Source organism: Notamacropus eugenii, chromosome 4 (assembly GCF_028372415.1).
Source record: "Notamacropus eugenii isolate mMacEug1 chromosome 4, mMacEug1.pri_v2, whole genome shotgun sequence".
In the NCBI taxonomy this organism is placed as follows: Eukaryota; Metazoa; Chordata; class Mammalia; order Diprotodontia; family Macropodidae; genus Notamacropus; species Notamacropus eugenii.
Window position 1 is genome coordinate 457,862,177 of NC_092875.1, and position 26,576 is coordinate 457,888,752.

Below are 26,576 nucleotides of genomic sequence, written 5' to 3' on the forward strand. Positions count from 1 at the left end.
CTGAAGAACAAGGATAAAAGATGTCATTAGAGAAATATACTAAAAAAAAAAAAGATGATGGACTGATCACATGGTGAAAGCAAATGGGAAGACTCTATGTGGTACGTTGATATCCTTTATACAACATCAGGAAAAAAGTGAGAAAATTAGTGAGACAATAGAGTTAGAATGGGTATTCTCCCTACAAGTGAACTTATATGAGGAAAGGAAAAATGTAGAGTGGATGAGAGGGATGGAATCTGATGGCATGGGTATCAAAAGAAAGAACAAACTCATTGATGAGATCACAGATCTATTTAGGTATTGAAAATATTATTCTGTTCTGCTAAAGTTAGAACTGATTCATGAGAATCTCTACCTTTATTTTAAAAACCATATCACTTCTTTACAGACTCTCAGTGAACTACTGCAAACATTTTAATTACATTTCCTCAATTAGTAGGTGCATATTTGTTAAGATACATGTTTTACAGCAAATTAGATAATAAATTTTCTTTGGAAATTTTAAGCCAAGCAAGCATGACATTGAAATGTAATTGAGTCAATGAAATTGGTAGTTTTGAAATATGAACACATAGTACATTTTCTTTGGATGATACTTTAATTATATTATGAGTATCTCACAGATACACTCAAAATGTCTGACAGATAAAGCAGTTTAAATACCTTTATTCTGAATTATAACTGTGAACTAATAAAGAATGAATTGAAGACATCTCTAATGCATACTTCCTAATATGAGGTCACCTTTCGTCTAAAAAGAAAATGTGCCTTTGTTTTATTTTTGTTTGTTACCTTGCAGAGGTATTTGATTGTTTATTCAGTGAGTTTTTAACTATACTTCTTTCACAACTAAAAAGCTTGTAATTTGGTTTTCTTATATAGTTAACATCCATAGACTTAAAATTAAATAACATGAAACTATTTTTCGAAATAATTTAAAACTGATATCTTATTCTTTTGTTTAATTCACTATTTCTAAATGTTTGTAATGAGACATTCTCTTTAATCAAGAATTTTGCTATTCATTTGGAAATTCTGCAAGTATAACCTTTTAACTTTTCCTCTTTGAGAAATCCAGGCTGACTTCGTAGGAAATAGATATTCACATAAAAAGGCCTTTCTGCTTTAATACAGAGCAGGTTTTGAATTAATTTTCATATTCATTTTAAATAGCATCTATTTCTGTAAATTGCTTTCCTTGATAACAACTCTGAATTTATGAATGAAAATATTAGAATTAAGAAATAATGTATAACACAAATCATAGCTTATTGCTTAAAATTTAGATTTGGAGGCCACAAATGAATAATGGTGCAGAAAACTTATTTCCTCTAACTAAATAGCATTGAAAGCTTTTCTGATGTACTAAAATGGAAAACATGGTCACAATTCAAAGACTTCAAAATGGGCCAACTTGCAAGAATTTTCATAATATTTTAAATATGTCAGTCAGTCCATAAGCACTTATTAAGTGCTAAAATGGTGCCTAGAACCATCCATGCTTTATCCTTCACTCCTTGTAAATAAATTGGGAGCTACTAGCATATTCTAAGGTTTTCAACCACAATTAGCCTTGGGAACAAGTGAACCAACACAAGCCAAATTTGTCACTTTCCTAGACTCCACAAACACGTGTTAATAGTACTTAAGGGGAACAGCAACCATCAGTTAAATAGATAAACTGTTAAGGTAAATACCGACCTTGTTAATCAATGATAGTCTCAGCTCATTCAGGGATTTTAGCCAAAATACAAACATAGGCACCTGTATATACAGAGTAGTAGGTAGAGACTGCATAAATGAATATGTATAAGGAAAACTATAGAGATTTATTCAACTTTTTCATAGATCTCACCAAATTTCTCAAGTTTATTCATCACTCTGGCTTGTTTGTATATTTCTCAATTGCTCCAATGTTTTGTTTTTGTGTACCTCAGTCCTGCCTCCCATGGCCTAGATTAAAACCATCCAAAGGCTATTTTTAAGGCTATGCAAGGAAATACTACATCACAACTATTAATATATACCTCAAATAGAAAACATGCCTACCTTCATTTGTCTGTTGCTTCATTTACGTCAGCCTACATCTTGCTAGAAAGAATTTCATTCCACTTCCCGACAGTTTAATTTGATTGTGATGCTCTCCAGCACTGGAGTATTACAGCATTTTCTTGGTTAAATCAAAAGATTTGCAAAACCAGTTCAAAAACTTTATTATCAGGGCAAGGCATCAACTTGTTCTTTGCACATTTATCACAAAAAGAATGAGAGTGGATATGAGGGAAATGAATCATCCAAGATTACCTATCTAGTGCTGAAGAGCATTCCCGTAAAAAGCTACAGGAGAGATTAACTTGCTCTAGTACCCAGTGAATTTACAGAGGCCATTCTGAGGAGAAATAGAAACTCCATTTGCAAGATCCTAACCTGTGAGAGCTATCTTAAATCAGATGTAGCCCCGGATATGAAAATTCTTGGAGGATGCCCCAGGGGTTAAAGTAATCTTTCCAACATTCTCCCTCTTCATTGGATATTTTTTACCTTTGAAGTCAGATGTGAATACAAATAAATGAACAGTAGGAAACAAGAGAAGACACATGAAATTCGAGTGTCACCAATAGGTATGTTCCTCAAACAGTTAATATGACACTACATAACCATGGGGCAAAGATAATTCCCCCTATTGACTCACTTACTATATAGGAATTTGAGGATATGTGTGTGTGTGTGTGTGTGTGTGTGTATCTGTGTGTTTACATAGAATAAGAAGCCTCAATAATCAGAGAAGCTCAGGGGAAAAAAGGAGGCACCACATCAACTATGGAGAGGAATGTAACTCAAGGGATTATATTAAAGGATAACATAAAGGTCTATACTAAGCTCTTAGCCGAGGAACCCAACCTGGCACCTGTAGTCCCTTGTTTCATTAGTAACCTCCTCATAGCCCACTTTGGGTGAACTAGCTTTTTTCCCTCCAGGTTTAATCAACAGGATAATCACAAATTAAATAATGCATTAATCAATAAAGAAGGGTTTATTAAGGGTCTAGTTAATACCAGGCACTAAAACAGCTGCTAGTTATACAAAGGCCAAAATAAAATTATTCTTATCCTCAAGTATCTTAAATTCTATTAGAAGGAGAAAAAAAAACATACAATATAGTGACAATACTTAAATGGATCTATGATCTCATCAATTTGGAAATTCCATCCAATGAGGGAGATTAAAACCTATTCGTATTTGCATATTTTGTGTGACTCACATCATGGTCCTCATGAAGTTTAGTAGCAGCTGAAGTGGAAGATGGAAGAGTAGACAGAATGTGCTACAGACCTTCCTACCTTTCTGATGAAATCACAAAGGAGCCACTGGAGCACTTTGGTTATTTACTTACCATAAATGATGCTCATTAATCAACTAGATTATCTTTTCTTCCTACCATACATTCTTTCAGATTCTATGCATACTATGATAGCTAGTATTTACATAACCTTTAAGTCTTACAAATATTGTCTCAACTTATCCTCCAAACAACTCTGACAAGTAGGTACTATTACTATTCTCAAGTTATGGTGGAGGAAACTGAGGGAGATAATGGTTGTTATTTGCACAGAATCACACACCTAGCAAGTATCAGGGGATGAATTTGAAATTAAGTCTTTCCGACTCCAGGTCCAGAAGTCCATTTCACTAACATTAGTACATCTACATGTTAGACTTTACACAAAGATTCTATACGTAGTTATTTTTTTCCAGTGATGTTGGTAGAACAGCAAGAAAGGCAATGGAAAGTATTAAGAATCATAGTGATTTTAGATGATCTGTAAACCTTAATACAAAATATGAACAAAGCAAATACAAATCATTTCAGTAGGAGAAAAAATTATTCACTGTGGAATCACGAAAAACCTCATGTAGAAAGTGATATTTGAATTGAACTTCAAAGAAATTAAAGTTTCTAATAATCAGAAATAAACATGGAATGAATTCCAAACTGGGGTAAAAGCCAGGCACAGAGATGGGAGATGGAATATCACAAAGAATGAACATCAAGACCAGTTTGACTATACCATAGAATGTTTAAAAGGGAGCAATATGTAATAGATTAGGTAGTAAGGAACATTAGCATTGACAAGAAGAGGAATTCATATTTGACGCTAGAGACAACAGAGGAGGAGAGTTACATAGTCTGATCGACAATTCATGAATATCAATTTGTCAGGTATGTGAGGAATACATTGGGAAGAGAAACTTTTCAAGTGTGGTGGAGTCAATCAATGAGACCTTAAAATAGTCTAAGTGAGAAGAAATAAAAATCTGAACTAAGCTGTTGGCCTCATAATGGGGAAAACAACAATACAACCATATTTATTAGTTATAGGTCTTTAAGTTTAGTAAAGCAGTTTATGAAAGTTATCTCATTTGAGAGGAGGATGGATGTGTAAGCCTTCAGTCTTGAAGACTTTAAATTCACTCTTCCAGGCACGTTCCCCTCTCCACTAATTGAGGTGGTGAAGTAGCTAGTAATATTACCATTTACCTCAATCAGAAACATCAGGCTTCTCTATTAGATTTTCTGCTCTTGAGAAAAAAAAGGGTTGCTTTAGTTTAGTCTTTGCAACTTCAATATTTAGCACAGAGTCTGGTGCATAATGAGTACTTAATAAGCATTTGCAAACTGGTTGAATGATTGCTTTTTCTTATGGTGATCTAGGAAAGGGAAATGGGGTAGGAAATAAATATTTATGTAACACTTACTATAAGGCAGACACTATGCAACGTCCTTTACATGTATTATCTCATTTAATCTTCATACCAATGCTGAGAAGTAGTTAATTATTATCCTGTTTATAAATGAGGAAACTGAAGCAAATAGGTACTCGAGTTAAACATAAAGGGTGATACCATGAACAGCTTAGGAGAAGAAGGAATACTTTAACTGTAAGATCTATGAAGAAGGGAAGAACTGATGATCAAATGGTAGATAGAGAACATTATGAAATACAAAATGGATAATTTTGACCACAATAAATTAAAATTTTTTTTGCACAAACAAAACCAATGCAACCAAGATTAGAAGGAATGTAGAAAGGTAGGAGACAATTTTTACAGTGTGTTTCTGATAAAAGCTTCATTTCTCAAATACATAGAAAGCAGAGTCAAATTTATAAGAATACAAGACATTCCCCAACTGAAAAATGGTCAGAGGAAATGAACAGGCAATTTTAAGAGGAAAAAGTTAAAACTATAGTCATATAAAAATGTTCTAGGTCACTATTCCTTAGAGAAATGCAAATTAAAACAACTCTGAGGAATCACCTAACACCTATCAGATTGGTTAATATGACAAAAAAAAAATGAGATTAATAAATGTTGGAGAAAATAAAGGAAATTTGGAGCCCTAATGCAGTATTGGTAGAGTTTTGAATTGATCTATCCATTCTGGAGAAGAATTTGGAAATATGCCCAAAGGACAGCCAAAGTGTGCATACCCTTGTGTCCAATAATACCATTACCAAACCTGTACACCAGGGGATGTACACCAGAGATATCATTTTAAAAATGGAAAAGGATCTACATATATAAAACATATTTATAGCAGCTCTTTATGTAGTGGCAAAGAACTGGAAATTGAGGGGATGCTCATTAATTGGGGAATGGCTGAGCAACCTGTGGTATATAAATGTAATAAAATGCTATTGTGTAAAAGGAAATGATGAACTGTATCCCCTTATATTCATACATTCTACAGCTAGAAGAAGTCAGTTATCAAAACCAAGGAATCATTAGGTCAGTCAATAAACCCTTTATTAAGTATGTGTCTGGTATTTGCTAAGCACTGAGGATACAAAAAGAGAAAAAAATTCTTTCTTCTCCTAAACAACATACAATTCTAATGGGGGAGACAATAAGCAAACACATATGTATAAACAAAATATAAAAAGGTCAAGTTAAAAAATATTAAGAAAAGGAACTAAAATTTAGAGGTGTTGGGCAAAGCTTCCTGTAAAAGATGGGATTTTAATTGAAGCATAAAGGAAACAAGGGAAGGTAGTAGGCAGAGATGAAGAGGGAAAGAATGACAGGAGTAGAGGACATTTCTGTAGTTGAGAGGATTAAGTGTCTTGTTTGTGGAACAGCCAGGAAGCTGTCACTGGATCAGAAAGCACATGAATAAGGTTGAAGAAACCTGGAAAGGTTAGTGGAGGGTTAAGGTTACTCCCTTGAGCTATGAAAGGCTTTGGAAACCAAGCAGAGGATTTTGTATTCAATTGAAAGGGCTATATAGAGCCACTAGAGTATAGTGAGTAGAGGGGATAACAGGATCAGACCTGTGCTTTAGATAAATCACTTTGATGGTTCATTGGTATTGGAGGAGACCTGTGACAGACATACCCACCCATATGTTATTGCAATAGTCCAGCATAAAGTGATGAGTATCTGGATCACACTGGGTATTCAAGAGATGTAGCAAGGTTGAAATCTACATGTCTTGTAAAATATTGGATGTGGGTCAGAAAAGGGTGAAATATAGTGTGCAGTAAAGAGTGTAAGTAAAGAGTGTCAGTCTGAGGGATGGGAGTACTATCTTTCACACTAATATGGAAAGTAGGATGTTGAAAGGTTTTGGGAGAAAGACAATGATTCCTAACATGTTCAGTTTATGTCTACTGAACATCTAGTTCAAGGTTTCAGAAATGCATTTGGATATGTGAGATTGGAGGTAAGCAGATAGATAAGGGTAGGAGAGGCATATCTAAGCACCATAATTGTAGAGACAGTAATAAAAATCCATAGTTGTTTGATGAGATCACCAAGTGAAGTATTATAAAATCTCTCCATAAAGAGAGAGTGGAAGAAAGCCCAGGACAGAAAATTGTGAGACATCTATGGTTAGAGAGAGTATGACAAGTCAGTTAAGTAGGATGACTAGGAGAAAGTGGTTCTCCCCGGACATAATGAGGGAGGAGGAGTCATGGAAGATTTGAGAAGGGACAAAAAGTTCTGGAAAAACTGTTATGGAAAGTGAGATAATGAGGGGCTGAGGGAGATACAGGAAGACTGCTAGCAGCAGTGGGGACTGACTTGAGGTTGCACAATCTAATTTTGTAGTGGACCCAATCAGAACTATTGAATTACTTTCTCTATCTTCTTTCACAAGTGCATTGTAGGAGTAAAGGCAGAAGATATTGGACATGATCCAGGGTGGAATCTTGACGGGGAAAAATTTGCAAAATAATAAGGGGACTAGGGACTCAAGGGAAGACGGCAATATAGAGCTGAACTGTTTTGCTAAGGGAGAAAGACGGGGGAAAGAAGAGGGACAAATGATGGAAGAGAATTGAAAGGTCACAGTGAGGACACAGAGTAGTACAAGGAAGAAAGTCAATAGATTGTGGTGAGATAAAGGGTTTGGGGAATTCTTGAAATTCCAAAATTTTTGGTGGTATATTTGTGAATAATTGAGGATATGATTGCCTTTGCATGTGGCTGAGGTGTGGCAGAATAGTAAGTCATTGTAAGAGAGTAAGTTGGGGAGCTGAATAGTTAGGGTGTTTGAGGTAGAGTTAATATGTACGTTCAAATGCCCTAATATGAAGGCAAGATTTAAGGAAAAGAGAAAAATTGTGAGCTACATAAGAAACTCATTAATGAACAAAGGAAGGGGAGAGACCTGGGAATCTGTGGACAACAGGTGCCAGAATTTTAATTGAGTGGTAGAAACAAGCAACAAGAATCTTCAAAGAAGGAGAGATTACTGAATGATGGAGGTGGAGAGAGAATCTGGAAATGGCAAGCTACATTCCAATTACCCCACTCTTGACAAGTGAAGGAATAAGTGAAGACACAGTCTGTGGTGGAGATGGTCCCTGGGGGTGTCAGAGGGGAACCAGGAGTCAGTAATAACTAGAAGATGTAAGAAATGGGACTGGAAAAGATTTTGGATAGAGTTTGTTGTCTATGAAACAGGTACTCCAGGAGGAGTGGGAGGTGTTTCGTTGGAATTTGGGTTTAAGAGGATTGAGGAGAATTTGAAAAAGAAAATGGGAGGTAGATGTTGGGGAAAAGGATTTGTATGATGATTTACAGGGATTCAGAATCACTGGAATGTGAATCAGTGAATCAATGAGAGGAATCATTGTGCTGGGCTAAAGGGAGTGGGGCTGAAATATCAGCCTATGGTTTTTAAGAAAATAATACTTCCCCTCTCCATCTCCTCTGCTCTCCCGGCAGCTCTTCAGCTTTGCCCCTCACCCCTTGAGAATGTATGCCTGCACCAAGCTCATCTCTGCCCCTGCCCTTGTGAGGAGCAGCTCTCAGCTACTGAGTAGACCTTTATCTGCAGTGGTACTAAAATGGCCAGAGGTTTGGACAGATGAGAACCTCAGCATTTTGGCAGCATCAGATCCCTTGACCTCACTTGTCCCCAGATGTGGATTCCAAACTAGCGCCATCTCAAGGGACATTGACACAGCAGCCAAGTTTATTGGAGCTGGGGCTGCCACTGTGGGGGTTTCTGACTCTGGAGCTGGTATTGGGACAGTATTTGGAAATCTCATCATTGGTTATGCCAGGAACCCCTCCTTGAAGCAGCAACTCTTTTCCTACACCACCCCAGGTTTTGCCCTGTCTGAGGCCATGAGACTCTTGCCTGATGGTGGCTTTCCTCTTCCTCTTCGCCATGTGATGGAGTCATTTCTACCCCCATCGTTTCTGAATGTTCCTCTTCATCCTGGTCCTTTCATGTCTCTTGCAGCCTGTGAATACCTCCCCCTCCATCTTACCAGGTGGTCCTGGGGAAAGCCACAGGCTCAGGGTTTGACAGAGGGAAGACAAATAAATGCTGTATTAATAAGCTGAAAAAAAAAGAAAATAATACTTGTAAATAAAGATGCAAATAATGCATATATATCCCAAATGGCATATTTAAAAGTCCGGCAACATTTATTTTTTTAATAAAGGGATATATTGAGTCATAATGTACAGAACTGACTGAGTAACAGTCCAAAGTACACAAGACAAGTTAACTCTAGGCATTTCTCCATGAACTTGAAATGTACAAAAGGATGGAGAGATGGGCTGACATATTAGCACATAGAAACTGTTCCCAAAAATTCATGTAGGCAACATATATCTCCAGATGTATTCCTTAATCCAAAAAACATCTGTGTTTTAAAATGTTTAAAACATAAAGTAGTGAGGTTGTCCTTGCAGCTTAGACACGTAGGTTTGAGGCAGCTGTGTGGTACAGTGGAAAGAACATCAGCCTTAGAGTCAGTAGCACCTGAGTTCTAATCTGGCTTCAGACACTCATTAGCTGTGTGACCCTAGGCAAGTCATTTCCTCCCATTTGCTTCCAAAAAGAACAAACATAGATACACAGTTTTCAATATTGTAGCCTGTGCTTTCTTCTGGTGATATAGAAAAACCTCAGAGAAATTTCATGGCCAGTAAAAAAATAATATCCTAGGGCCACAGTGACTCTCATGTGTCTTGCACCACTTTCCTCCCATTCAGTAAAGTTCCTTCTCCAGCCAGAGGAAGGTATTCTTTGGTTTCAGGAGAGAAGAAAGTAGATTTGAAGAGTGGGTTGCTATGGGCTCCATGAGTACATTGTTCATCTAGGTTCCTCAGGCTAGGAAGCTCTTCTGGTCCCCTGAAATTTAAGATCATACATTTAAATCTGGAAAGGCTTATAAAGTTTACCCTTTCCTCACATTTTTGAGGTAAGTTTACTGAAGTCTATAGATCTTAACTGACTTGCCCAAGGTCACAAAGCAATATACAGAAGATAGGGAATTTGATTCTTCTAACTACAAATCTTATGTTTCTTCTTGTTTTTAATATTTTTTTATGAACAAAAACAACATTTTCTTCCCTTCTTCCTTGGAGAAAACAAAATTGAAAAACTTATAAAAATTAATGTAGTCAAACAATTTTTTTTTCCACATTGATCATGTCATTCTGCATCTTGAGTCCATCACCTCTCAGTCAAGGGGTGGGTAAAGTGCTTCATTAATGGTCATCTGGAAATGGAGTTAGTCATTGCATTGATTAACATTCTTAAATTTTTCAAAATTTTTGTTGTGATGTTTTTGTCTTTGCACAAATTGTTTTCCAGGTTCCGTATTTTCTACTAATCACATAAGCCAGCAAGATTTTCCCTCCTCCTTAAGCTGCCATGTTAGAATTTTCTCTGAGTCATCGTTTATTGAATGTTGATATTATTTTCTCTTGAGTGGTATGTCTGCACTACGCTCTATCATATTTGAATATTTAACATTTTAAATTTTAATCTGGCCTTTAATTTTAATCTGGATACAAAATTAGACCTAATGAAAACTTAATGAAACTGTTTTGGAGCTATACTCTGGATAATGACTGATCCCAAGTTGCTAGGTATCAGAGTGGGGAGCAGATTTTCTGCCTTTGCATGGACCAACACTATGCCAAGAACGAGAAGATACTTGCTGAGTTCTGGCTAGGAGATGCATCCCCTAAGGTGTTTAAAATATGTATTACCTGTTAACCATAGGCAAGTCAGGGCAAATATTCCTTCCACAGCCTTGATTAAGAGAAGAGAAAACCTACTTGGCTCTATCCCTCAAAGGGAAATAGAGGCAGAGCCAAGAACAAGGGAAGCAGCCATTTATGCCACAATACTTAGTGGGGGTTGGGGAGCCATGAATGATCGTTTTTAATGTTCCTTTCTATGAATGCACGTATTTCTAAAGCCAGAAAATTACACTTTTCATGGAACATAAGTATTAATTTTATGATAAGTTGAAGTTGCATGTGTTACTGTGAAGTCTCAATGCCTTTGATGGGAAATATCACACAGGGGGTACAATTTTCCAACCTTGCCTAGAGCACACAAATGTTTTGTCCTGGCACTGAACGGAGGAGACAAAATTCTCTCATGCCGCGTTTAGCTATTTTTGCCAGTTTCATGTTTCTCTCTGTTTTTATTAACGCAGGCTAAAATACAATGTATGTATTTTTCTCAGGTTGCTACAAAACAAACAAAACACCAGATCAGGGAAAATAGGGAAACTGCTCTTGTCTTAACAACAATGAAGAAAAAACGTTCATACATGTTCTACAATTTGATGTGAGAAACCAAAATCCAGATATTGTCACATTTTAACTATTAAAACCAGAAGTTACCCTGATCACCAAAATGATCCTCTGGGGTCATGAAACCATCTTCTCAAACTTTGGGTGGAGGAATATTTTTTCATCCTTGAGAAAAGATAAGAATGAACACGTAATATGAAATATAACAATAAATCATGGAAAAGCAAAAGACTTCATATTTTGAGGTAATATACAACAGAAGTATCAGACACATGGCCTGCAACATTTCTGAGTCTATCTGTAACCAAATTAAATGTAGTTGGGAAACATTCACCAAAGTAATTAAAAAGAAAATAAAACACAGAAAATATTAATGTATGTTTTTTCTAAGGCAATATGTCGTCTACAGTGTTCCTTATATTCTTTTTTGTGGTTGATACTCCTGTTTGAGTTTGACACTGGTAATATACATAATAGTGGAAATTTTAAAGTCCCGGAGGAAATAAGTTTTCAGATTTGCAACAAGGAGTTGCCTCCTTTTTTTCTGTTTTGATCTATTTTTTAATGTTTTAATATTTTTTAAAAGTTGACTTCTAAATTCTTTACCTTCCTCGTTTTCCTCGGCTAATCTTTAGAAGTCAAGTAATGTGATATCAATTTTACATGTGAAATCATGCAAAGTATATTTCCCTACTAACCATATTGCTAAAAAAAAAGAGGCAAAAATAAAGTGAAAGCATTATGCTTCAGTTTGCACTCAGAGTTCATCAGTTCATCAGTTCTCTGTCTGAACAGTATTTTCCTTTTCATCATGAATCTGTTGGAATTATCTTGGATGACTGTATTGATTAGAGCACCTAAGTCTTTCACTACAATATCACTGTTCTCGTGTACCAAGATATCCTAGTTATGTTCATTTCTCTTTACATCAGTTCATAGGGCATCCCTGTATTTTTTTCTGCAACCATCCCCCTTGTATTTTCTTATGGTACAATAATACTCCATCTCCACCTAACTCATGTAAAGACTTCCCTTGGAGAAATGGGTGGATCAGACAATGGCCATGATGGTGACTGAAGCAGGTGCTGTTACAACTCTTAGAACTTGGTCAGACATTGACACCAAGGTTTCATTGCATCTCAGATCATTGCCATGGTCTTCACTTTTTGTCTTGCCACTGGTCTTCGACGATTCTGGAAGAGAGAGTGAGGCTGACAATTTTGTGCAAATCTGTCTCACTTAAATTTGATTTACACAGAAGTCAAACATCACCCCATGTCATTGATCCTCTTCAAAAAATGGACAAGTGACTCCATCACAATCATATGCCACAACATGTTCAGTCAAGAATTATGGAGGATGAAGCTAAATGATATGGGCAAAGTCTGTGAATTTTGTAGTTTTCTATTCAAAATTATCAGGTATTTGAAAGGAAATGATGTTATTCCTCTGAAATGAATATAGGCATGAGCCTTTAGATCCTCATCTGGCTCACCAACTTACTGAAAAGATGACCTGCCTTGACACAATTTGCTAATTCTGAGACCAGGTGAATGTATAATCTTTATAATTCATCTTCATCCCTGTCTCATTGCTGCCTACTGAACTGGTATTACTTAATTTTAAATCTAATTTATTTGCTGTCTCCACTATTATTAATGATTTGGTCTCCAAATAAAAATAAGCAAATTTTCATTACATTTAGAGTGTGTTCGCTATAAATTAGTGGACCACAGTATGAGAGAAGAACAAAGGGTAACCTCGGAAGAAAAAGATCTGGATTTATCCAGAAGGACTTTTCTCTCTCTTTCTCCCTCCCTCTCTCTCCCTCCCTTTCTCTCTCTCTCTCTCTATCTCTCTGTCTCTGCCTCTCTCCCTCTCTGTCTCTCTCTATCTCTCTCTACTTTACCTCTCTCTGTGTCTGTCTCTCTCTGTCTGTCTCCAAATCTACAATATCCAGCAATTATCTGCATAAATATATAGTTACACATGTATGCATGTATTATATACTTATGTAAACATCACGTACATTTGTAAACATTACATACATATACAAACATATGTTAACATTATATGTATGTGTAAACAAGACTATATAGAGATAGTGATTTGGTCTGTGATTTCATTAATGAGAAAACTGGTAATTCTGGGAGAGTTGCTTAGTGCATTGTCAATCATGCATTTGGTAACGGGTGTGAGATTCACAATACTCTCCATTTTACAGGAACCAAGTTAAAGTGTAATTGGTAAATATTAGGAAAACATATGAAAATATATTAAAATATTGTAAAGGAAAGATAATGTTAATTTTTGGTTTTATAAATCAATATGCAATTGACAGGGATCCTTACATGGGGTTTAGTGGCCAATATTTCTATTTGTTTGACACCTCTGAATAAGAGCCCTGAGAGTTTAAGTATTTTTATTATTCAGGATCTTACAGCCAGTGAGATTTTAGACCTAGGGTTTCTTGCCTTAAAAGACTGCCTTAATACCACTCTTCCTCTCTGCATACACAGAAGGAGAGACACAAATGTGTATGTACGTATGCATATATATATATGTATATATATATATATATACATATATACATATACATATATATATACATACATACACACACACTTATAAACACAAAATTGGTCATGAATATATATGTGATATATATTCTTTGGGTAGATTCATGTACAGATCTATGTGTGTGTAAACAAATTTGTATCTATCTTTCTGAGAATCTATCAGTGAACTTTACTCCCCTCTCCCTCCTTTCTCCATATATTGAGATATTACTGACTCTGGGATATACATAGAGAGAATGGGTATAAAGTAAATGATATGATGATGAAACTATGATTTAAGCATGTAAGGGATTGTAACAGATGTGAAAAGGAGAAAGCAGAAAATGGTAAATTGCATCACAAGAAGTACAAAATTAAAGTAGAGGAAAAGAAAGGAGGGAGATGAGCATTGTTTGAGAGGTACTCTCATCTGATTTGGTTCAGGGGGGAACAATAAATTTAATTAAGTATATAAATCTAACCAGCTCTACAGGCAGTAGGAGGGGAAGGGGGAAGAAATGGGAGGGGAAGCTAAAATGGAGGGAAGAAGTAGTAAGGGTAAAGTGGAGTCAAAGGGAGGGGGACTAAAAGAAGAAAGGGAAGACTGCAGGAGGTGGTGGTCAAAAGTGAAAAGTCTATTGAGGAGGGGAAGGGAGATGGGAGAACTAAAAGCACAAACGTTGGGAAAGAGGATGGAGGGAAAGACAGATTGTAATTGTAACTTTGAATGTGAATGGAATGACTTCTCCCACCAAAGGGAGATGGATAGCAGAGTGGATAAAAAGCCATAATCCAACAGTATGTTGTTTACAAGAAACACATTTGAAACAGGGGGATACACACAGAGAAAAGGCAAAAGGTTTGAGCAGAATATAGAGTGCTTCAGCTGATGTGAGAAAAGCAGGGATAGAAATCCTAATTTCAGACAAATCAAAAACAGAAACAGATCAAATCAAAAGAGATAAGGAATGAAACTATATCCTGCTAAAAGACACCACAGAAAATGAAGCAATATCATTAATAAACACGCATGATCCAAGTGGTATAGCATCCAGATTCTTAGAGGAGAGGTTGGAGGAGTTGCAAGAAGACTTTGACAGCAAAGCTATACTAGTGAGGGACCCCAACCTCTCCCTCTCTGAACTTGATAAATCTAACCTTAAAATAAACAAGAAAGAGGTTAAGGAGGTAAATAAAACTCTAGATAAGGTAGATATGATAGATCTCTGGAGAAAATTGAATGGGAATAGAAAGGAATATACTTTTTTCCCAGTGGTACATGGCACATACACAAAAATTGACAATGTTCTAGTGTATAAAAACCTCATAATCCAGTGCAGAAAGGCAGAGACAGTTAACGCATAGTTCTCTGATCATAATGCAATAAAAGTGATGTGTAAAAAAGGCCATAGAAAGATAAACCAAGAATTAATTGGAAACTAAATAATCTAATCCTAAAGAAGGAGTGAGTTAAACAACAAATCATGAAAACAATCAACCACTTCTTTCACAAGAATGAAAATAATGAGACAACCTACCAAATCTTATAGGATACTGCAAGAGTAGATCTTAGGGGAAGTGTCATGTCTTTGAATGCCTACATGAATAAAATAGGGAAAGAGGAGATCAATGACTTGGACATGCAGCTGAAAAAGTTAGAAAGAGAACAAATTGAAAATCCCCAATTAATTACCAAATTAGAAATACTGACAACCAAAGGGGAGATTAATAAAATTGAAATTAAGAAAATTATTGAAGTAATAAATGAAACCAAAAGTTGGTTTTATGGAAGAACTAATAAAATTGATAAACTTTTGGGCAATTTGATTAAAAAAAAGAAATATGAAAATCAAATTACCCATATCAAAAATGAAAAGGGTGCATTAACCACCAATGAGGAGGAAATTAAAACAGTAATTAGAAAAATACTTTACCCAACTTAATGTCCATAAATTTGACAATCTAAATGAGAAGGATGAATATTTTTAAAAAATATAAATCGCCCAGATTAACAAAAGAGGAAGTTGAATACTTAAACAACCCCATCTTAGAAAAAGAAATTGAACAAGCCATCAATGAACTTCCTAGAAAAAAAATCTCCAGGGCCATATGAATTTACAAGGGAATTATATCAAATATTTCAAAGACAGTTAATTCCAGTACTATGTAGAGTATTTGGGAAAATTGGGAAAGAAGGAGTACTCTTAAATTCTTTCTATGATACAAATAGGGTTTTGATACCTAAACCAGGAAGAGACAAAACAGAGAAAGAAAATTGTAGACCAATTTCTCTAATGAATATAGATGTGGGGCAGAGCCAAGACTACAGAGTAGGAAGACACACATACACATAGCTCCAAATCCACAGCCTAGCATCTGTAAAAAAGAACACCCAGCGAATTCTGGAGCAGCAGAGGCCACAGAATGGTGGAGCAGAGTAGATTTCTGTTCCAGAGAGCCTGCAAACCCCTTGCAAAAGGTCCATCATGCTGCAGACATGGAGCCAAGCACAGCCCTGCCATGGCCACGAGGCACCGAGAGGAACTGATCCGAGCAGGCTTTAGGGATAGGATCTAAAGCGGCCGCATGGGTCCCTCCACCAAGAGGTGACAGGGGTCGGTGACAGGGTCTCTTTGGTGGGTAGAGAGGGGAGTGGGGTGCCCCCATAACTCAGGTCCCCTCGGGAAGCAGCAGCAGAGGCAGGGGTGTACCAGGGCTCCCCAAGCAGGCAGAAGCCCGGATCCATTGTTGAAGGTCTCTGCATAAACCCCTGAGGGAACTGAGCCCCTGAGGCGGCCCTGCCCCCACCTGAGCATCTGAACTTGACCTCACACTGAATAGCAGCCCTGCCCCCGCCCAAAGCCCTGAGGCTGAGAAGCAGCATTTGAATCTCAGATCCCAAGTGCTGGCTGGGAGAATCAGGAGGTGAAGTGGGTGTGAAGAGAATATTCAGAAGTCAAGTCACTGGCTGGGAAAATGCTCAGAAAAGGGAAAAGAAATAAGACTATAGAAGGTTACTTTCTTGGTGAACAGGTATTTTCTCCCTTTCTGATGAGGAAGAACAATGCTTACCATCAGAGAAAGACACAGAAGTCAAGGCTTCTGTGTCCCAGCCCACTCAATGGGTTCAGGCCATGGAAGAGCTCAAAAAGGAATTTGAAAATCAAGTTAGAAAGGTGGAGGAAAAGCTGGGAAGAGAAATGAGAGACATGAAGTCAAAGCATGAACAGCAGATCAGCACCCTGCTAAAGGAGACCCAAAAAATGATGAAGAAAATAATACCTTGAAAAATAGGCTAACTCAATTGGCAAAAGAGGTTCAAAAAGCCAATGAGGAGAAGAATGCTTTCAAAAGCAGAATTAGCCAAATGGAAAAGGAGATTCAAAAGCTCACTGAAGAAAATAGCTCTTTTAAAATTAGAATGGAACAGATGGAGGCTAATGACTTTATGAGACACCAAGAAATCACAAAACAAAACCAAAAGAATGAAAAAATAGAAGATAATGTGAAATGTCTCATTGGAAAAACAACTGACCTGGAAAATAGATCCAGGAGAGACAACTTAAAAATTATGGGACTACCTGAAAGCCTTGATCAAAAAAAGAGCGTAGATATCATCTTTCATGAAATTATCAAGGAATACTGACCTGAGATTCTAGAACCAGAGGGCAAAATAAGTCTTCAAGGAATCCACAGAACACCGCCTGAAAGAGATCCAAAAAGAGAAACTCCTCGGAACATTGTGGTCAAATTCCAGAGTTTCCTGGTCAAGGAGAAAATATTTCAAGGAGCTAGTTAGAAAAAATACAAGTATTGTGGAAATACAATCAGGGTAACACAAGATCTAGCAGCTTTTACATTAAGGGATCGAAGGGCATGGGACAGGATATTTCAGAAATCAAAGGAACTAGGACTAAAACCAAGAATCACCTACCTAGAAAAACTGAGTATAGTACTTCAGGGTAAAAATTGGTCTTTCAATGAAATAGAGGACTTTCAAGCATTCGTGATGAAAAAACCAGAGCTGAAAAGAAAATTTGACTTTCAAACACAAGAATGAAGAGAAGCATGAAAAGGTAAACAGCAAAGAGAAGTCATAAGGGACTAACTAAAGTTGAACTGTTTACATTCCTACATGGAAAGACAATACTTGTGACTCTTGAAACTTTTCAGTATCTGGGTACTGGGTGGGATTACACACACACACATGCACACACACACACACACACAGACAGAGTGCACAGAGTGAATTGAACAGGATGGGATCATATCTTAAAAAAATGAAATCGAGCAGTGAGAGAGAAATATATTGGGAGGAGAAAGGGAGAAATGGAATGGGGCAAATTATCTCTCATAAAAGAGGCAAGTAAAAGACTTTTCAGTGGAGGGATAAAGAGGGGAGGGGAGAGAAAAACATAAAGTTTACTCTTATCACATTCCACTAAAGGAAGGAATAAAACGCACACTCATTTTGGTATGAAAACCTATCTCACAATACAGGAAAGTGGGGGATAAGGGGATAAGCAGGGTGGGGGGGATGATGGAAGGGAGGGCATGGGGATGACGGAGCAACTTGAGGTCGACACTCATGGGGAGGAACAGGGTCAAAAGAGAGAATAGAAGTAATGGGGGATAGGATAGGATGGAGGGAAATATAGTTAGTCTTATACAACATGACTATTATGGAAGTCATTTGCAACACTACACAGATTTGGCCTATATTGAATTGCCTGCCTTCCAAAGGGAAAGGGTGGGGAGGGAGGGAGGAAGAGAAGTTGGAACTCAAAGTTTTAGGAACAACTGTCGAGTACTGTTCTTGCCACTAGAAGATAAGAAATATAAGTTAAGGGGTATAGAAAGTTATCTGGCCCTACAGGACAAAAGAGAAGATGGAGACAAGGGCAGAGAGAGATGATAGAAGAGAGAGCAGATTGGTGACAGAGTCAATTAAAATGCTTGGTGTTTTGGGGGGGGAGGGGACAAAAGGGGAGAAAATTTGGAACCCAAAATTTTGTGAAAATGAATGTCAAAAGTTAAATAAATAAAGAAAAAAAAGAAAAAAAAGAAAAAAATAATGAATATAGATGCAAAAATTTTAAATAAGATTTTAGCAAAAATAATACAGCAACTTATCACAAGAATAATGCATTATTATCAGGTAGGATTCATACAAGGAATGGAGGGCTGGTTCAATATTAGGAAAACTATTAGCATTATCGATCATATCAGCTAGAAAACTAACAGAAATCACGAGTATGGCAACAGATGCAGAAAAAGGTTTTGAGAAAATACAACACCTATTCCCATTAAAAACATTGGAGAGTGTAGGAATAAAGGGAACTGTTTACAGATGATATGATGATATACTTAGAAAATTCCAGAGATTCCAGTAAAAAACTACCTGAAATAATAAACAACTTTGGCAAAGTTGCAGGTTACAAAATAAAGCCGCACAAATCTTCTGCATTCCTATGTATTAGCAACAAAGTCCAACACCAAGAGATAGAAAGAGAAATCCCATTTAAAGTTAGAGTAGACACTATAATATATTTGGGAGTTTACCTGCCAAAACAAACCTAGGAGCTATATGAACACAACTACAAGACACTTTTCACACAAATAAAGTCAGATCTATGTAAGTGGAAAAAACATCAGTTCCTTGTGGGTAAGCTGAGCCAATATAATAAAAATGGCAATTTTACCTAAATTAATTTACTTATTTACTGCCATACCAATTAAACTATCAGATAATTATTTTCCAGATCTAGGAAAAATAGTATCACAATTCGTCTGGAAGAACAAAGGTCCAGAATATCCAGGGAACTAATGCAAAGAAATGCTGCGGAAGGTAGCCTAGCTCTAATTGCATTATAAAGCAGTGATTATCAAAACCACTTGGTATTGGCTAAGAAATAGAAGGGTAGACAAATGGAATATGCTAGGTACTCAAGATGCAGTAAAATAGCAATCTACTGTTTCATAAACCCAAAGACCGCATCCACAACAATTGCTGGGAAAACTGGATAAAAGTGTGGCAGAAACTAGGCATAGACCAATGCCTGACACCATACACAAGAATAAAATCCAAATAGGTACACAATCTAGGTAAAAGGATTGATACTATGGAAAATTGGTGGAGCAAGGGATAGTGTATTTATCAGATTTATGGAGAAGGGAAGAATTTTTGACTAAATAAGAGATAGAAAGCATTATGGAGTGCAAGATGGATAATTTTGATTACATTGAACTGAAAAGTTTTTGCCCAACCAAACCAAATGCAACCAAAATTCGGAGGGATGTGGAAAACTGGGAAAGAATTTTTACAGCTAATCTCGGGGATAAAGGCCTCATTTCTAGAATATATAGAGAACTGAGTCAAATGTACAAAAACACAACTCATTCCCCAATTGATAAATGGTCAAAGGATATAAACAGGCAATTTTCAGGGGAAGTCATTAAATATACCTATAGTCATAGGAAAAATGCTCTAAATCACTTTTGATTAGAGAGATGCAAATCAAAACAACTCTGAGGTACCACATCACACCTATAAGTTTGGCAAACATGACAGAACAGGAAGATGATGAATGATGGAGAGAATATGGGAGATATGGAACACTAATACATTGTTGGTGGAGCTGTGAGCTGATCCAACCACTCTGGAGAGCAATTTGGAACTATGCCCAAAGGGCTACAAAAATATGCATACCCTTTGACCTAGCAATATTTTTTTAGGACTATATCCCTAAGAGATCATAAAAACTGGAAAGGGTACCAAGTGTACAAAAATATTTATAGCAGCACTCTTTGTGGTGGTCAAAAACTGGAAATCAAAGGGATGCCCATCAATTGGGGAATGACTGAATAAATTATGGTATATGAATGTAATGGAATACTATTGTGCTATAAGAAAGATGAATAGGAAGTCTTCAGAGAGGCCTGGAAATACTTATATGATTTGATGTTGAGCAAAAGGAGCAGAACCAGGAGAACTTTGTGCACAGCAACGAGCACAGTGTGTGAGAGTTTTTCTGGTAGACTTGGAACTTCATTGTAATTCAAGGACTTAAAAAAACTTCCCAATGGTCTCCTAAGGCAAATGCCTTCCACATCCAGAGAAACAACTATGGAATTGAATCACAGAATTAGAAGAACATTTTGTGTGTGTGTGTATTATGTTTTGGTTTGTTATATGATTTCCATCATTCAGTTTGATTCTTCTACACAGCATGACTATAGTCAAAATTTATTTAATAATAATAATAATAATAATAATCTGGGTTTGTCTCAGCAATTAGACTCCCATGTATTTCATATTATCTTATTTTAAATGAAATTTCTCTTTCTCTCACTTTCTGCTGGGCTTTGTTGATCATGTAAATAAATTCTGATGATTTATGTGGGTTTATCTTATATTCTGCAGTGTTGCTAATGTTGCTCATTATTTCAAGGGCTTTTTAAGTTGATTCTTTATGATTCTCTAAGTATACCATCATATCATTTTGCTTTTGTGATCTAATATAATAAAAATGATGGTTCTATCTAAATTAATTTACTTATTCAATGCCATACCAATCAAACTACCAAAAATGTTTTATAGAGCTAGAAAAAATAATAGCAGAATTCATCTGGAAAAAGAAAAGATCCAGAATATCAAGGGAATTAATGAAAAGTAATGGCAGGGAAGGTGGTCTAGCCATACCAGATGTTGAATTGTTTTATAAAGCAGCAATCATTAAAACCATTTGTACTGGCTAAGAAATAGAGAGGTAGATCAGTGGAATAGGTTAGGTACACAAGATACAGTAAGTAGTCAATGACTATAGCAGTCTACTGTTTGATAAACCCAAGGACTCACAGCTTAGCAAAATCTGCAAGGGAAAATGGAAAGTAGTATGGCAGAAACAGCATTGACCAATGCCTGACAGTAGATACAAAAATAAAGCCAAAATGTGTGCCATGACTTATGTATAATAGCTGATACTATAAATAAATGAGAGGAGTAAGGAATAGCTTATTTATTTATTTATTTATTTATTTATTTATTTATTTATTTATTTATTAACTTTTTTATTTTTTTTAATGTTTAACAATCACTGCCATACAATTGCGATTTTATCCCTCCCCACCCACCCCCCACTACCTCCCTCCCTCCCCACGACTGCATACAATTCTGTATAGATTCTACATAAACTTTCCTATTGAGTATATTTTCACTATCGTCATGCTGTGTAGTCAGACTAAGATAAATGAAAGAATCCGTATAACAAATCAGAACATGATACACAAACAGATACACATACACAAACATGATCTGCTACATTATGTGAGTGACTTCCATATTTCTCTCTCTGAGTGTGGAAGGCTTTTTGCCTTGAGGTCCACCATTGGGATTTTTTTTTTTTTTCAGAAGTTCTTGTGTTATTACAAAAATCTAAGTCTACCAGAAAAAGCTCTCACACACTGTGGTTGTTGCTGTGCATAAAGTTCTCCTGGTTCTGCTCCTTTCACTCAGCATCAGGTCATATAAGTCCTTCCAGGCCTCTCTGAAGTCTTCTTGTTCATCATTTCTTATGGCACAATAGTACTCCATTACATTCATATACCATAATTTATTCAGCCATTCCCCAATTGATGGACATCCCCTTGACTTCCAGTTTTTGGCAACTACATAGAGTGCTGCTATAAATATTTTTGTACATGTGGGACCCTTTCCCATTTTTATGATCTCTTGGGGATATAGTCCTAGTAGCGATATTGCTGGGTCAAAGGGTATGCACATTTTTGTAGCCCTTTGGGCATAGTTCCAAATTGCTCTCCAGAATGGTTGGATGCGCTCACAGCTCCACCAACAATGAATTAGTGTTCCAACTCTCCCACATCCTCTCCAGCATTTATCATTTTCTTGTTCTGTCATGTTTGCCAATCTTATAGGTGTGATGTGGTACCTCAGAGTTGTTTTGATTTGCATCTCTCTAACCAATAGTGATTTAGAGCATTTTTTCATATGATTATAGATAGCTTTAATTTCTTCCTCTGAAAATTGCCTGTTCATATCCTTTGACCATTTATCAATTGGGGAATGACTTGTATGATTATACATTTGGGTCAGTTCTCTGTATATTCTAGAAATGAGGCCTTTATCCCCGAGCTTAGCTGTAAAAATTTTTTCCCAATTTACTACATCCCTCCGGATTTTGGTTGCATTGGGTTTGGTTGTGCAAAAACTTCTCAGTTTAATGTACTCAAAGTTATCCATTTTGCATTTCATAATGCATTCTATCTCTTCTTTAGTAAAGAATTCTTCCCTTCTCCATAGATCTGATAAATACACTATTCCTTGCTTCTCCAGTTTATTCATGGTATCAATCTTTATACCTAAATCATGTACCCATTTGGACTTTATTCTTGTGTACGGTGTCAGGTATGGGTCTATGCCTAATTTCCGCCACACTGTTATCCAGTTTTCCCAGCAATTTTTGTCAAACAATGAGTTCTTATTCCAGAAGCTGGGGTCCTTGGGTTTATCAAACAGAAGGTTGCTATATTCCTTGCCTACTGCATCTTGAGTGCCAAGTCTATTCCACTTGTCTACCTCTCTGTTTCTTAGCCAATACCAAGTGGTTTTGATAATTGCTGCTTTATAGTACAGTTTAAGGTCTGGTAGCGCTAGGCCACCTTCCCAAGCATTTCTTTTCATTAGTCCCTTTGATATTCTGGACCTTTTGTTTTTCCAAATGAATTTTGATATTATTTTATCCAGCTCTAGAAAGTAATTGTCTGATAGTTTAATTGGTATGGCACTAAATAAGTATATTAATTTGGGTAGAATTGCCATTTTTATTATATTAGCACGGCCTACCCATGAGCAACTAATGTTTTTCCACTTACTTAAATCTGACTTTATTTGTGCAAAAAGTGTCTTGTAATTGTGTTCATATAGTCCCTGGGTTTGTTTTGGCAGGTAGACTCCTAAGTATTTTATACTGTCTACCCTAACTTTAAATGGGATTTCTCTTTCTATCTCTTGCTGTTGAACTTTGTTGCTAATATATAGGAATGCAGAGGATTTGTGTGGGTTTATTTTGTACCCTGCAACTTTGCCAAAGTTGTTTATTAATTCAAGTAATTTTTTACTTGAATCTCTGGGATTCTCTAGGTAAATCATCATATCATCTGCAAAGAGTGATAACTTAGTTTCTTCTTTGGCTATTCTAATTCCTTGAATATCTTTATCTTGTCTAATTGCTACAGCTAACATTTCTAGTACCATATTGAATAATAGTGGTGATAATGGACAACCTTGTTTCACCCCTGATCTTATTGGGAATGCATCTAGCTTATCCCCATTGCATATAATGCTTGCTGAAGGTTTTAGATAGATACTGCTTATTATTTTATGGAAAGTTCCCTTTATTCCTACGTTCTCCAATGTTTTTAGTAGGAATGGATGTTGTATTTTGTCAAAAGCTTTTTCTGCATCTATTGAGATAATCATGTGGTTTTTGTTAGCTTTGTTGTTGATGTGGTCGATAATGCTAATAGTTTTCCTAATATTGAACCAGCCCTGTAGTCCTGGTATGAATCCTACCTGATCATAATGTATTAATCTCGTGATAAGATGCTGTATTCGTTTTGCTAAAATCTTATTTAAAATTTTTGCATCTATATTCATTAGGGAAATTGGTCTATAATTTTCTTTCTCTGTTTTGTCTCTTCCTGGTTTGGGTATCAAAACCATATTTGTATCATAGAAAGAATTTGGGAGGACTCCTTCTTCCCCAATTTTCAAGAATAGTGTATGTAGTATTGGAATTAACTGTTCTTTAAATGTTTGATAGAATTCACTTGTGAATCCATCTGGCCCTGGAGATTTTTTCCTAGGGAGTTCATTGATGGCTTGTTCAATTTCTTTTTCTGAGATGGGGTTGTTTAAGTATTCAACTTCCTCTTCTGTTAATCTGGGCAATTTGTATTTTTTAAAATATTCATCCATCTCGTTTAGATTGTCGAATTTGTGGGCATAAAGTTGGGCAAAGTAGTTTCTAATTATTGTTTTAATTTCCTCCTCATTGGAGGTGAGTTCACCCCTTTCATTTTTAATGTTAGTAATTTGGTTTTCTTCTTTCTTTTTTTTGATCAGATTAACCAAAGGTTTATCAATTTTATTAGTTTTTTCATAAAACCAACTATTGGTTTTATTTATTAATTCAATAGTTTTCTTTATTTCAATTTTATTAATCTCTCCTTTGGTTTTCAGTATTTCTAATTTGGTATTTACTTGGGGATTTTCAATTTGTTCTTTTTCTAGCTTTTTCAACTGCAAGCCTAAGTCATTGATCTCCTCTTTCTCTATTTTATTTATGTAAGCATTCAGAGATATAAAACTTCCCCTAATAACTGCTTTTGCAGTGTCCCATAAGTTTTGGTACGTTGTCTCACTATTGTCATTCTCTTGAATGAAGTTGTTGATTGTTTCTATGATTTCTTCTTTAACCCAATCCTTCTTTAGAATTAGATTATTTAGTTTCCAATTGATTTTTGGTTTCTCTTTCCATGGCCTTTTATTACATGTAATTTTTAATGCATTATGATCTGAAAAGGATGCATTGATTATCTCTACCTTTCTGCACTGGATTGTGAGATTTTTATGTCCTAGTACATGGTCAATTTTTGTAAATGTTCCATGTACCGCTGAGAAAAAGGTATATTCCTTTCTATTCCCATTTAATTTTCTCCAAAGATCTATCATATCTACCTTATCCAGAGTTTTATTTACCTCCTTAACCTCTTTCTTGTTTATTTTAAGGTTGGATTTATCTAGTTCAGAGAGGGGGAGGTTGAGGTCCCCCACTAGTATAGTTTTGCTATCAATTTCTTCCTTCAACTCCCCCAACCTCTCCTCTAAGAATCTGGATGCTATACCACTTGGAGCATACATGTTTAGTAATGATATTGCTTCATTGTCTATGGTGCCTTTTAGCAGGATATAGTTTCCATCCTTATCCCTTTTGATTAGATCTATTTCTGCTTTCGCTTTGTCTGAGATTAGGATTGCTACTCCTGCCTTTCTTACATGAGCTGAGGCACAATATATTCTGCTCCATCCTTTGACCTTTATCCTATGTGTATCCCCCCGTTTCAAATGTGTTTCTTGTAAGCAGCATATTGTTGGATTATGGCTTTTAATCCATTCTGCTATCCGTCTCCGTTTTATGGGAGAGTTCATCCCATTCACATTCACAGTTATGATTACAATCTGTGTATTTCCCTCCACCCTCTTTCCCACCATTTGTGCTTTTAACTCTCCCGTCTCCCTTCCCCTCCTCAATAGTATTCACTTTTCTCCCCCTCCTCCTGCAGCCTTCCCCTCCTTCTTTTAGCCCCCCTCCCTTTTAGTCCCCTTTACTCTTATTGCTTCTTTCCTCCCTTTTATCCACCCTCCCCTTTCTTCCCCCTTCCCCTCCTACTACCTATAGAGCTAGTTAGGATTATCTGCTTAAGGTTATTGTTCCCTCCTTTGAACAAATCAGATGAGAGTACCTCTCAAACAATGCTCATCTCCCTCCCCTCCTTCCCTCTACTATGGTTTTGTACTTCTTCCTGTGATATAATTTGCCATTTTCTGCTTCCCCCTTTCCACACCTCCTATTACATTCCCTTCTCATACTTAAATCATATTTTTGCCATGACATCATTTACTTTATGCCCATTCCCTCTACATATATCCCTTTTATCATAATAGCTGCACAGTTCTCAAGATTAACAGGTATCACCTTCCCTTACAGGGAGGTAAACAGATTGCCCTAATTGAGTTGCAAGTTTTTGTTTTTGTTTTTTCCCCTCTGTTTACCTTTTTATGATTCTCTGGAGACCTGCATTTGAAGATCAAATTGTCTATTGAGTTCTGGTGTTTTGGTCAGGAAGCTCTGGAAA

The 26,576-nt window shown here is 36.4% G+C and overlaps 1 long non-coding RNA gene and 1 pseudogene across 1 annotated transcript; one reads left to right on the forward strand and one right to left on the reverse strand.

Moving 5' to 3' along the window:
• Positions 1–8,199: 8,199 nt before the first annotated feature.
• LOC140502704 (ATP synthase F(0) complex subunit C2, mitochondrial pseudogene) lies at positions 8,200–8,865 on the forward strand (annotated as a pseudogene).
• Positions 8,866–8,943: 78 nt separating this feature from the next.
• Positions 8,944–12,265, reverse strand: LOC140498665 (uncharacterized). Its single transcript, XR_011965171.1, has 2 exons — positions 11,173–12,265; positions 8,944–9,661 (listed from the first exon to the last, which is right to left on the reverse strand). It is a non-coding gene; the product is annotated as an uncharacterized lncRNA (long non-coding RNA).
• Between the last annotated feature and the right edge of the window lie 14,311 nt (positions 12,266–26,576).